We start from the raw sequence: 8,792 nt of genomic DNA, 5'->3' as shown, positions 1-8,792 counted from the left end.
TCAAACAAGCCAGTCAATCTGACCCTGAATGACTATCACATCATCTGGTGGCTTATGTTTTCCATAATAAATCCAGGCTGAGGGACGCCTGGGTGGCTTCAGTGGTTGGCCAGCTGCCTTTGGCTCAGGGTGTGATCCCAAGATCTGGGATTGAGTCCCACATCGGGCTGCCTGGGGGGAGGCCTGCTTTTGCCTCTGCCTCTCTGTGTCTCTCATGAACAAATGAACGAATGAATGAATGAATGAAAAAACAAATAAAATAAATCCAAGTTACAGTGACCCAAGGGAAGTTATAAGCTTCCCCTTATCATTGCCCAGGAGTATTATCAGAGAGCTCCCCCTGGGCAGGCCATTGTTTCATTGTCGGGGTTAGTGCCCTTGTTAAGAGATCTAAGAGAGCTCCCTCACCCTCTCACCATGTGCAGGATGGGTGCAAGATGGCTGTCTAGGAACCAGGAAGCACACTCTCACCAGACATCAAATCTGCAGGTGACTTATCTTGGACTTCCCAGCCTCCAGGACTGTGAACAATAAATTTCTGTGGTTTATAAGCCACACAGTTAATGATATCCTGTTATAACAGCCCAGGTGGACTAAGATATTAAGCTTTTGCCCAAAACCATCCCCAATGTTCCTCCTTTCTCACACATTTTAAGAGCAGACCTTAGTACATTTCTGCATAAATAACTGTCTTTGACCTCCAGGGAGTTTCACTTGTGGTCACAGCCACAGGCAAGAAGGAATTTTTCTTTTCCCTGTGGGGCAAAAGGGTGAACAACCACCATGCTGTTTTTCTTAGCTTTATGGAATCCTCTTCCCTTCTTCTGTAACTCCAGTCACCAACCCAAAACACTGGGATCTTGGGGCAATAGCTAAGTAACAGTTGGTCCCCTTTTCACCAAATGCTTTGGCAACCAGGGTCCCTACCTTCCATGCATCCTATTCCATAGTTGGTTAGTTGGGTGGTCACACTTCTCTCTTTCCATTGTGATCTTATCAGCCTCCAGAAGAGGTGTTAAAATACATTAGAGCCAACTCCTCAGGGGCAGGTGGGCCTAGTCCCATATCATATTGCCTCTGTTTGGGTTGAATGGCATCTCCCCAAGAGATACGTCCACCCTAGACCTTAGAATGGGACTTTATGGGACAGCTGGGTGGTTCGGTGGTTGGGTCTCTCATGAATAAATAAATAAATTCTTTTTAAAAATGTGACCTTCTTTGAAATCAGGGTCTCTGCAGATGTCTGTAAGATCTCAAGATGAGATCCTCCTGGATGTGTAGGCTCTAAATCAATGACAACTGTCTTCACAGGATGGAGAAACAGAGAGCTACAGAGAAAACCACATGAAGATGGAGGCAGAGACTGGAGTGATTCATCTGCAGGCTAAGGAAGGCCAAGGACTGCTGTCAACCACCAGAAGTGAGAAGTGAGGCATAGGTCTAAGGGTCTTCAGAAGGAACTGACTTGCTTACACCTTGATTTCAGACTTCTGGCCTCCAGAACTGTGGTTTTAAGCCACCAACATTGGGGTCATTGTTGCAGCAGCCATAGGAAACCAAGATAGCCTTTTTTACAGCAAGATGAATAGGTCAACTTTTGTCAGGAACTACAAGTTTTGAATTAGGTACACAGAGTTTTTTACTTTGTTAAAATGCACACCCACGCACACACACACACACACACACACACAGCAGTTTTTCCTTGACTGTCAGAGAAATTCATTGTTTCAAGACACTTTACTTGGCAAGCAGGCCCTGAGTCTTGTTGGGGCTTATTGGTTGTGGTTGCTCCCACTGGCAGGCAGCCAAGGCTACTAAGAATGAGATCTTTAACTTGCCAAACAATAAGACATCATTATAAAGACAAGAAATAACAAGTGTCAGGGAGGATGTGGAGAAAAGGGAACCCTCACACACATGCTGGTGGGAATGTAAATTGGTGCAGTCACTATGGAAAACAATATAAAGGTTCCTCAAAATATTCAAAATAGATCTATCATATGATCCAGCAATTCCAATTCCACTTCTGGGTATTTTCCCAAAGAACATGAAAATGCTAACTCAAAAAGATCTCTGCACCCTTATGTTCATTGCAACATAATTTACAATAGCCAGGATGTGGAAGCAACCTAAGTGGCCATTAACGGGAGAACAGATAAAGATGTGGCCTATATACACAATGGAATATTACTCTGCCACAAAAAGAGAACGAGATCTTGCCTTTTGTGACAACACAAATAAGACTGTGAGGATGTTATGCTAAGTGAAATAAGTCAGAGAAAGACAAATATATGATTTCACTTGTATGTGAAATCTAAGAAGCAAAACAAAACTCACAGACACAGAGAATAGACTGTCACTTATCAGAAGGGAAGGAGGCTGTGGGTGGACAAAAAGGGGTTTCAGGTCACTTTTATGGTGAGGAATGGTAACTAGATCTACTGTGGTGATCACTCTACAGTGTGTACACACTACAAACAGCTGTGTGCTACACCTAAAATTAATAATGCTCGATAAAAAAGAGTCCATAATTATATATGGCTGCTATAGAAAAAGAAATATATATAATGTATAAAGAAAAAATAAAAACTTTCCTGTGAAGATTAAAAAAAAAATGCATCAGGGCCACCTGAGTGGCTTGGTGGTTGAGTGCCTGCCTTCGGCTCAAGTCATGATCCCGGAGTTCTGGGATTGAGTCCCACATTGGGCTCTCTGCAGAGAGCCTGCTTCTCCCTCGCCTGTATCTTTGCCTCTCTGTGTCTCTCATGAATAAATAAATAAAATCTTTAAAAAAAACGCATCACAGACGGAAATCATGAACCCCGGAGGAACTTTCTAGCATTTCATACACATTCACAATTCCAGCCTATGAGACATGTTACTATCAATTACAACAGTTCATACAATAAATAAATGGGCTGGACTCTTCACTGGCAAAATTACTTCATCTTATCTCTAGCACCAGCACCACCACTGCCGCGCCCCCACCCCCCCCAGCCTGCCCACTGCTGCTTTTTGTTTTGTTTTTGGCTTTTTTTTTTAATTCATGAGATACAGAGAGGCAGAGACAGAAGCAGGCTCCCTGTGGGGAGCCCAATGCGGGACTCAATCCCAGGACCCCGGGATCATGACCTGAGTCAAAAGCAGACACTCAACCACCAAGCCACCCAGGTGCCCCTTCCCTGAGAGTTTTCTTCCCAAACTCTTAGGTGCTTTTTTTAAACAGAAACACAAACGAGGTAGTTTTAACAGAGGCAGCTCAGGGGGTCTATGCAATACCTGAACCCAGGGGGAAGCAACTTGTACAGCTTTGCATTTCCTTTGGCTTTAAGTTACCATCATCAACTCAGTATCAAACTCACTTTTTAAAATATGTACTTTTTATTTAAAGAAAGAGAGCAAGAACGGGGGGGAAGGGGAGAGAGACCATCTCAAGTAGACTCCACACTGAGCACGGAGCCCAACTAGGGGCTCAATCCCAGGACCCTGAGATCATGACCTGAGCTAAAAATCAAAATTCAGATGCTCAACCGAGCCACCCAGGCGCCCCTCAACTCACTTTTAACACCTGAAGGCACCAATACTACCTCTAGCCACTTGACCTCCAAACATCAACAGGTGGCATCAACTATCAGGTTCCACAAAATTCGATACACTAATCTAATCCATGACCTTTGCAGTTCCCAAATAGGATAGCTGCCCTCTGGCCACTATTTAGGTGAGGGCTGTACTACCAGATCTGGGGCCGGTATATTATCCCCTGTGCCAGCCAATGAAGTTTCCAAGTCTTTTTTTAAGGGCACCATGGTGTTATGGGCCCCACACTGAGCATCAAATTTGTCAAGCTCAAGCACCCATGACAAGGCAAGACCAAAGCCAGTTCTGACTCATTTGACCAGTAAAGATACAAAGAGCCGCTTGTAGATTGACCGTTGATCATTCACCCGAATGGTCAAAGTTTCCCTCAGAGATGGTGGTTAGCTCTTAAAGGCAGAGATTCTAGAATCAAATGCCTTGTGGCTTTAGTAACATAATCTCTCTAATCTTCGGAGATCATCATCTATAAAATGGGGGTCATTTTCATGAGGATTGCTGTGACAGTTAAACATTCCATAATGCAAGGCTTCTAATGCCTTCAACATGTCTAAGAGGCACAATCTTTATCTCAACATTGACCATTATCAGAAAAGTATCCATGGGGCTTTTATTTCCACGTGTAAGCTACCTTCATGATTTCTGAAACAAGGCAGGGAACTAATACCTCCTATATAATGCTCCCACCAAGACTTGAAAATCACATTCCCAACATGGATCCAATTATTTGGCAAGGCCCAAGTTAACAGCAACACTGAACCTAGCCTAATGACTTGAATCCCCCCCACACACACACCAGATCCACTTTAAAGCTTTTTCAAACAAAACTGGGTTAAGTAGGGAAAAAGAGAAGATGTAGAGGGAGGAGAAAGCAGCAGTTGGAAAGGCAGAGACTGGCATAACCCTTCTTAGCAAGTACTCCCCACTGTCCCACATGGGAGGTGAAGGCTTCACTCATCTGCTCAAGACCCGGAGCAGACATAAAACCTAAGTGGGAAGGACTGGCCATTCTTAGTGTGTCCACTTTACACGAGACTTCACAACACCATAACTGGCACCAGGGCCCATCTATTTACTCAACAATGTTGCCCCCAGTACGGTCACATCATCTTTGAAAGTCAGAGCCAAAAGGGCTGGACCAAGAAGTAAGGGAGGCAAGTTGGGAGAGTAAGTTGTGTCACATGAGAGGTTGTCCCTCCATGGACCTGACATTCCAAAGGGAAAACAGGCGAGGGCAGGATCATAGAGGAAGGAAAAAGCAGCCATTTGCATAGTTTTTTATAGGGCAGGTGTCAGGAAGGGCAACACCTCTTCTTTAAGTCCAGAGCAACTGCAGAGCTGCTCTGAACTGTGATTTTGCAACATCTTTCACGGTGGAGGCCTTACTCTAGCATGCAAAGGAAGTTAACAGCAGTGCACTATCTAAAAGCCACTCCTGTTGACTGATTTAAGAAAAATGCTTCGTTTGTATTTAAGGGACTCTGCCCCCTGGGAACCAGGGCTTTGACGCCTAAGTCAGCCACTGAAGGTCCAAGCAGCTTAGCTACCAGGCCCTGAAAACCCTCCAGAGACACACACACACACACACACACACGCAGCTTTCAATAGAAGTTTCCTTTTATTTTGAAATTGAAACAGCAGAACGAAGTGGATTGTAGCTGAAACAACCTTCACGGGAAAAGCTGGAGTGCTCATCCAGCAAAAGAACAAATTTGCAAAGTCTGAGCCAGCTGCCCCACCTCCCTGGACAAAGCAAAGAACAGATGAAAGGGTGGGAGAAAGGGTACAATCAAAATCCGGTGGTGATGGCTGGCAGGTTTCCAGCCAAGTACAATTTTCAACCTGGCCGCAATTACAGACTAGGATAGCAGGAGCCCCTTCCAGCCCCCACCAGGATTCGCATTCATAACACATTTCCCACTCTTCTTAAGTGAGGTCTCAAGACTGGATTACCTATTCACTTTGCCTCAGGGGAGGGGGGGCTCCTCTGACTTATTCTGGTTTCCAGGACCAGGATGAAGATGCTGGAGAAAGGGGAGAATCCAAGTGGTGGTAGAGGATGTTTATTCATTAGGCTAACTCATCATCTGCTGAAATTCATTTTGAACAGCTTTACATTACAGTGGGTTACATAAAATTTACACAGAAGTGTTACAACTGTTACAAGTGGCCCCTCAACCCCCACAGGGGGAAATGGTGAGTTGAGAGGTAAGCACCCCAACACACAAAGTCTTTATTCTTGGCAGCGGGGGATGGGGGGCTGAAGTCACCTGGCTGGGAGGGTCTTGGGGTGAACACAGGTTAAGACTCACCTGCAGGAACAGGGTGTGGGGGAAGGGGACACAAGCCAGGGGGCACTGTGGAAGCCGTACCTGTTAGAATAGCACATATCTTAAACAAGTGGAGAAACTCGCCCAAGAGTGAAACTTATTTACGGGGGAAAAAAAGAGAAAAGTTTGGGAAATTAAAACATCCAGTGATCACTGGAAAAATGTCTCCCTCTTTTTTTTTTAATTTTTAACTTTTTTTTTTGGTTTTTTTAATTTTTTGGAAAGTATTTTTAAGGTAATATTTTTTTCCTTTGGAAAAAGAAATCTTTTTCCCCCCCTAACCTAAGCAAGTGGAGTTGCCACTACCTAATTTATCTCTATTGTCTTGCTAAGAGGTAGATAAAACAAAAGTGAAATGGGGCTTCTATGAGGAGGTCCATTAGAGGGTGGGGAGGGGCTGGGATCGCCCAGTGGACTCCCCGACTACAAAGATGCCTGAGCGACCAGAGGACCGGGGCCTTGGACTCTCAGAACAAAGGATCCTGCACCACCTCTTCTTCCAGAGCCACTGTCCCCATGAAGACGGCGAAAGGGGTACAGTGGAGGTGGAGTATCTCAAAGAAACCCTGAAGAGGTCTTAGCTCTGGCTTCCCCAGGCTTCCTGACACTAGGGCTGAGTTGATGGGTTCCAGGCCAAAGCCCCCCAATTTCACCTTCAGCCAGCCTCTCTGGTCCAAAAAGTGAGAGGGGGCAAACCAAAGGGAAACGGGTGACACATTGAACCCCAGGGCAAGGCAGGCAGAAAGGAGAGACCCAACTGCCAGACCTCCAGCCTAACTGACAATGGTGGGGGATCCTGGCAGGCCTGCCTGTTCCTCAAGAACAAACCTTTTGTGGCACAAGCCTCAACTCACTTCTGGCTGGGATTCATACCCTCATGCACGAGTCCCTGCCCTTGTTCCAATCTTATCTTATTGTAAGGACTGAGGTAGTTAATCCATTTCTACTCGTAGCATCCATCACCTGTGGTTACTCAAAACACCTGCTCCCAAGGAGCTTCCTGCTATTTCATTTCAGAAAAACAAAACAAAACAAAAAAACTTTCATGTCTTGTCAGTCCGGATTCAACCATACTAAGGCGCCATACGAATGGTGCCATCATCAGGCTGTGCCCCAAAGGAGGTCAAGGTTGGGACCTGGCCCTCACCCTCTACCTCCACCTTGGGTCACGAGGCCTCCCCCCTGCCCTGTACCCCGACAGAGAAGCCTTATGTATCCAAAGGAAAGAAACCAAAGCTTTCAGCTGGTGTTACTCTAAGTCTGAATACAAGAGAAATGCTCTGCATCTAAGTCATCGAGTGTTTGGAAGGGAAATGGCTTTACCTCCCCTGGCATCGAGGATTTGTCTTCCATCTTCCTGCAATGACTTTTGTTAGGCTGTGCTGTCTTCCTTCTACATTTTCAACAAACAGGCAAAAAACCATTGTGTGGTTTGAATGTCAAAGCCACTAGGATCTCCCCAAAAACACTTCTGGAGAATGAAGAGATCCCCTACCCCTGGATGGGAGGTGGGAGAGAAAGAGTGGACCACAGGTCGAGCGGTCCCTCTGGGGCTCTGTGAGGTAGTTACATAGCACTGCAGGTTCCCAGTTTGGCAGAGAGTATGTCTGGAGTGGGAGGAGGGGAAGGCACCCTGGAGAGCTAACTGAGGCCCCTCCTCACTGCCAGTCTGCCAGGCCTGAAGGGAACTCACCATGCTATCTCTGCAGTGGGGGGCGGGGGGGGGGGGCAGAGAGCACTCCCACATGGAGGAGCCCCAAACTTCCCTTCCTTCCCCAAAGTGCAACCAGGAGCCAATGGACCCCTTTCTCAGCTCCCTACCCCTTGGCAAATACCGCCCCCACATCCCCCCGAGGAGCCTCAGAAGGGAAGGGACGCATCTTTAGCTCATTTCCAAGAGCCCCTCTCAGACAGCCCACATATATGTCAAAGAATGGCTACTGCTTTGATTCAGAAGCGGCCTCTCTCAGCCTCTGTCTGTCTTTGGCACAGAGGAAAACGGACACAGAGCCACCTGAAGTGTTCCCCCCGCCCCCAGCGTTCTCTGGGTTTTACATGGGGTCTTTTCTGCCAATAGTGAGGCATACCTAGGAATAGCTCCCAACTGCCCCCAGCAAGTGGTGAGCTCTCGGGAAGGGAATCAAGACAAAGAGGTGGGGGGGGGGGGGCAGGAGAGGGCAGCAGGGGATAAAGCTCCCTGTCCCTATGCTCTGCTCTCCTACCCAGACCCCTATGAGGAGCCAAGTCCACAACCCACACTGCAAAAGGCAACTAGACCCTAGAGGGGATTAAAGCCATCGGGGTGTAACTGTCAGATGCAGCTTTAAAGTTAGTGAATCAAACCATTTTGGTTTTCTGTGTGTTCCACAGATTTAAATATAGATCCTGAAGAGATGGTCCTTTCTTAAAAAATATATATGTAGCGCACACACACACATACACATATATATATAATATTCGAGTATAGAAGTGGTTTTTTTTAAAGTCGCTTTTCTTAGATCATCCAAATCTCCCAAGTGCTTTTCACATTGACTTATCTCACCAAGGATGGGGAAATGGAGGTGATGTGCAGGACAAGGAACTGCCCGAGACCTAGCCTAGGAGTCCAAGGTAGGTCAACCAAGACAGGTCCTCTACCTCCCCTAAACTTGAACCACCAAACCATATTCCTTCTGCTTCTGATAGAATAAACTTTCACAACCTTCCTGCTGGGCAAACGTCAGTGTTGAGGGCAGCTGTGCCTAATTCAATTCACATTGGGACAGTCCCTCGCCACACTTCCTGGTCTCTTCTGGGAGCCGAACCAGCCACAGGAAAAGGACGTGGGCTTAAGGTGTGAAGGGACCAGGATCCCAAACTGAACACTGC

The sequence above is a fragment of the Canis lupus genome, chromosome 9 (assembly GCF_011100685.1).
Source record: "Canis lupus familiaris isolate Mischka breed German Shepherd chromosome 9, alternate assembly UU_Cfam_GSD_1.0, whole genome shotgun sequence".
Taxonomy (NCBI): domain Eukaryota; kingdom Metazoa; phylum Chordata; class Mammalia; order Carnivora; family Canidae; genus Canis; species Canis lupus.
This window is presented reverse-complemented; position numbering follows the sequence as displayed.